The sequence below is a fragment of the Pinus tabuliformis genome, chromosome 8 (genome assembly GCF_031772625.1).
Source record: "Pinus tabuliformis cultivar Carrire ecotype Pingquan chromosome 8, CPIR1, whole genome shotgun sequence".
In the NCBI taxonomy this organism is placed as follows: Eukaryota; Viridiplantae; Streptophyta; class Pinopsida; order Pinales; family Pinaceae; genus Pinus; species Pinus tabuliformis.
The window spans coordinates 1,273,988,057-1,273,993,325 of NC_142294.1; the positions used below are offsets into that span (position 1 = coordinate 1,273,988,057).

Genomic DNA, 5,269 nt, shown 5'->3' on the forward strand with positions numbered 1-5,269 from the left:
TTTCCAGCTGCATGTTTGGAAATGGGAATGTGGCCATATGTGCGGGCCCCTCGTTTCAATGTTGAGCGATTACTTGACGATTTGTGAATAAGGCGATACCTGGCTGGTCGGTCGGTGTAATTGGTCACATTGTTAAGGAGATTTGTCTTTTATTTAGTCATTGTAGTTGATTTGATGTGACGTTAGAAACTAGAGCGTGTCCTTAATTTTGTTAGACAAATCCAAACGCGTCATTGTCATCGGATAAGGTTTATCAAAAGAGACACATGGCTGGCATGTGTCTTCTACATGTGGGCACGCCTCATATTTTTACCACTACCTGGGCCTGCCCTTGAAATTTGGGTTGCGTAAAACACACCCCCGACCGTTGATAATATTATTATTATTTACGAAGGAGCCAGAAGTGGTCGCGTGAAACCTACTCCGCCCTTTGATGGGGAAAGGCCATAAGGACTGCTACCAGGGAAAACAGACGGCCAGAGGGATAGATAGATAAAAGAACAGAAGGTACCAGGACTGGTACAGGCAAAACAGACAGCCAGAGGGGTAGACAGATAAAATAACAGACGGTACCGGAATAATACTTGTTCACGATTTCAATTTTGAAGCGCCTTTACATTTTTAAGCGCAGTTAGTTAGTAAGTTAGTTATACGTAATTTTTTTTGTTTTGGAATTTTATTTTTGTTTTGGAAATTTTTGTAAAGGTCCTATGGTTAAGGGTAAGGTTAAAGGAGGCCTATGGCTATGAGTGGATTGGCTAAACCCACTTTCTTCTGTAATTTTAGTGTTTCAAGAAGTATAAGGTTTTAAATTTATAAGTCGCCGTAATATTTTATTTTTGAGTTAGTTATGTTTTTTGTTTTTGTTTTTTTTTTTTTTTTTTTTTTTCGTAAATAAGGTGTTTAAACTTTATGTTTTTCAAAAATATTTCAACATGAAATTTAAACAAATTATTTAAAGAAATATGTTAATTCATTTATGCTAATATCAATTTCTTATATATATAAGAAAAAAATGCTAAAAAAAAGTATTTTAATGTAATTTATATAACATTCAAAAATACAATTTAAACAATGAAAAAGTAGACATTGTATTTTGCATTTTAAAAGAAATTTGCACTTGATGAAATTTGATCCCTTTTGGATCATGTTAGATCCAAAGTGAAATAGATCTAAGTTGGTTTTTTTTAAAGGACACGTGTCAACACACCTATCCTCTAAATTACACATCACCATCATACTCATTTGTAGAATGAGCCTCTTTGCTAAAAAATGTACAACCCTTAAGTAGTAATAAATATTTTCCTTTATCTTAAGGTTTTTTCAACAAGGTGGCTAGTTCCTAATGTACTAGGAAGACTCTATATTCAATGAGTCTTGACGTAGTAGGAAGATAGTAAATTTATTAAAATGAATAGTCATCAAGTGGTGGTTGATGAGTCATTAATTGATATCATTAAGTATTTTGGGTACTTGCTTTATAATTTGGCTTAAAAAATAATCTTATGAGTTGGTTATGGTTAAAGCCTATATATAGAGACATAAGTTTTAGTTTTCTTTTTCCCTTTTTTTTCTCTTTTTTTTCCTTTTTTTTCTCTTTTTCTAATCTTTACAAGGGAAAGATTTAACTTACATATAAACCATTATATCATTACATATATTTTATCACAAATAAAAAAATTATGCTTAAGAGAAATAAGATATAAATATGTAGGTGCTACCTGAACACAAGAAAATATGCTTATGCTTAAACTTAAATGTTTATTATAATATTTTTCTTATTTACTAAGTACCATCATTACAAATTTGTATTAACATTTTTTCTCCCTACTTTTAGTTATACAAAAACATTAAACATAATATTAGCATCAATATCTTTTTCAATTACTTCTTTTAAGAGTATAATAGTACAAGATTAAACATGAATAAAATGTGATGTGCCTAGAAAATTCTGACCATCTATTTCTTCAACTGTTTCGTCTTCCCTTGTGTAACTTAAAAGTTTCTTTGGATAACACACCAACATTTTCATGTAACTTAAAAGTTTCTTTGGATAACACACCAACATTTTCATTGGACCCCTTATAGAAACTTATAGAAATTTGGGAAGGGAAGAACTATAAAATCTGAGCTCTACCCTTTTTAATGCTATCCATTACAATGACTAAGTCTTAGAGTATTCAATTTGAAAGTGACTCTGCCATTACATGTATGTATTTCGTTTAGTGCATATAATTTAGTCTTATGGTTAGATCTTTTTACCATGATTGTCTTGTAAATATCAGCGTCATGTTAAGCATTTTCTTGGATTATCTTGATATACTTTTTTAAAATAACCCACGCCTTTGATTTATTGAACTTTCAAATTTATTTAATGTGCCAAATTCCTATATAGTCATATTATATATATATATATATATATGTATATATATATATATCCTTTCTTTTATATATATATATATATTTTTCCTTTCATTTATAGCCAACTAAATTGACCGTATCATTCTGCAAGATTAAATTTTATCCCTGTAATTTTGTATTAGGTAACTTCGGTTGATGGAATCTTCATGGTCACTGAAGCAGGTTTCAGCGCACGGTGAAGAGCAGCTTGTACCTTGTCAGAAAATTCGAAATCCTTCTTGTTGCGAATGGATAAGGTTTATGGAGGGAGCTTCCAGAAGTGGGCACCCCCTGATATTATTATTTCTCTGAAACTGCATTGCGTAAAACCCAGACCGGTCATAGATGCGCAGAGGCGACAAAGACGCATACATCAAGGCAACACAAGTACAGAGGGACTAGGGAAAATATTTGTCATGACTGCACCATAATATTTGATAACAGAGCCACATGCTAAGCGTGGACTGGTTGTCACCTTATTTCCAACATCATACCACGTTGACAAATTGAAGCATTCTGCAGTTGCAATTTTATAAATATATATATGAATGAATAAATAAAGATAGTTGGGTTTAGTTTGGATAGTTGAAAACCAATTATATTCTTTTACATAAGATGTTAATTTTAAATTGATTATTGAAAAAATATTAAATTTATGTTGAGTATATTTTTATTAATGATTTTGAGTTTCGATCACATGACCTTGAGCGAGTGTCTAATCTTTATAGATAGGGTATTTTCTAATTAAAAAAGAGATCTTTTTGTTTTTAGTAAAATATTTAATTAAAAAATTATTTAATATTAAAATAGTTTTATATATAAATAAATATAAACAATGATAAATAAATTTATATTAACATAATTTGTGATAAAATAATAAAAATTACATTTAAAGAGTAATAGAGTTTTTAGAGTTTTTCATAATAAAATCTAAAATATATATATTTTTTTAAGTTGAGATTCATATAGCAAGAAATTTTGGTTTTCAAATAGGAACCTTGCTAGCCAAATACCTTGGTATCTTTTCTTTTGCTAATTCATTGCGGATATTTTGTTTTGTGGAGATTAAAGAAAAGATTTCTATAAGGCTAGGGAATTAGACATTTTGAGCGTTAAACCTTCAGGCCCAGCCTCATTACGCTTGTCAAGGTTGTTTTATAAGTTCTTTCGATCTATCAATTGTCCACGCTTGCAGTGCGAAAAGGAGTATACAAGGACATTGTCTCCTATTTCCGTAAATTTCTATGGCACAGGGTACAACAAATCCTGAAATGGACTCTAGTCTCTTGGGAGAAAGCTTGTCTGGAGGTGGTCTTGGATTAAGGGATCTTGAAGTTCTTAACAAAACCATGGGAGCCATGGGAAACAAGCTATGGTGGAGATGGTTATAAGGAGGTCAAGAGTCGTGCAAACAAATATGGACCAGGAAGATAACCTGGTCAACATACAAGTAGAGAGTTAAGGTAGTTAGAATACTTGTCAGGATCATCAATATGGAATTTGACAAAGGAATAAAAGTCCCTTATATATGAGCACACATTTTCAGAAATTAGAGATGGGTAACAACTAAATTTTGAGAGGAATCCAAGAAACAATTACCATGGTTAGATAGTAGGGGAGAGCTAAGGGCTCTAAAAGAATATACCATGGGAACAAGAGCAATAATAGTCACTAGTTTCTGGAAAGATACAAACGATCAAAGATTAGTGGTGAGAGTGGAAGACACAAGAACACTACGATAAGGGACAGTTTTCTTAGAATTGGCAGATTTTAGATACTCAACTAAGGGAAAGGAAAGTTTAGGTAGCAAGAGGGGGAGATAAGCTGAGATGGGGTCATCAATCCAAGGGTATGTTCACTATCAAAGAAGCCTACGAAATTATGGTGAATCAAAACTTCCAAAGGAGCCTCTTTGGAGAAAGGTTTGGCAGGGAAAATTTGGCCGAAGGTCGCGAGTTTCTTATGGTTAATTTAAAGGAGGCGACTACTCACATACGAGCTATTGCAGAAAAAAGGCTATGCTGACCCGTCTTGGTGCCCCATCTGTTAGCAATAGGAGGAAAGATATGACTTCTTCTTAACACTTGTATGAATATGTAGAACCTTTGGACCCGAACCCATAATCTTTTTTATCACTTGGAACAATCACCTGATAGCATGAGTGAGACTATTGATCTTGGCACCCCTCTCCATTCAAAAATACGATTGTGAACAGATCTTGGCGGTTGGTTTTTGGATTCCTTTTGTGGAATATCTGGAAATAACATAATAGATGAATATTTAAAGATATAGCGTCTACAAAAGATTCTATTTGGCAAAATATAAAGCTCAATATAATAGAAACAATTTTAGAAGAGAAATGAGCCGAAGATGATTAGAAAGTGGAAGGCAACACAAATTACATACACAACTTCCGGCAGAGCAGTCCACTCGGATGCGGCAATCACAACATACAAGGTAAGATAACATGTACAAAACTCAAGGAACAGTTCGAACAAGTGAAAAAGTTGTTACAACAAGGTTTATGTGAAAGGTCTGTCTGATGTTCGGCAGAGTAGTCGACACTAATGGGACATTATTAACAGCATATACAACACATTTCCATTTATATATTATGCATTACAACAAATGAATTAGTTCATATGTAGAACACAGGTTAAAGCAACATGCATTAGAAGTGTTAAAGATCAATCTTACAACAAATACAATGCATGTGTGAAAATGTGCTGGCTGGTCAACAGGCTTCTGAATTAAGAGAAAGTTCCAAGACACATCGTTACACCATACATCACTAACCTCGTCAGCAGGGCGTCGGAGCCACTACTTACTTCTCAAAGAAAAGATTACAGACTCTCTTGGTTATGTGGGA

The 5,269-nt window shown here is 33.0% G+C and overlaps 1 long non-coding RNA gene across 2 annotated transcripts; it reads left to right on the plus strand.

Moving 5' to 3' along the window:
• The first annotated feature begins 337 nt into the window (after nt 1-337).
• On the plus strand, nt 338-2,891 carry LOC149240040 (uncharacterized). Of its 2 annotated transcripts, none has more exons than XR_016245489.1 (2): nt 338-569; nt 2,544-2,891. It is a non-coding gene; the product is annotated as an uncharacterized LOC149240040 (long non-coding RNA). The 2 variants fall into 2 exon arrangements; XR_016245490.1 differs by having other exon boundaries at nt 2,584-2,891.
• Nucleotides 2,892-5,269: the final 2,378 nt, after the last annotated feature.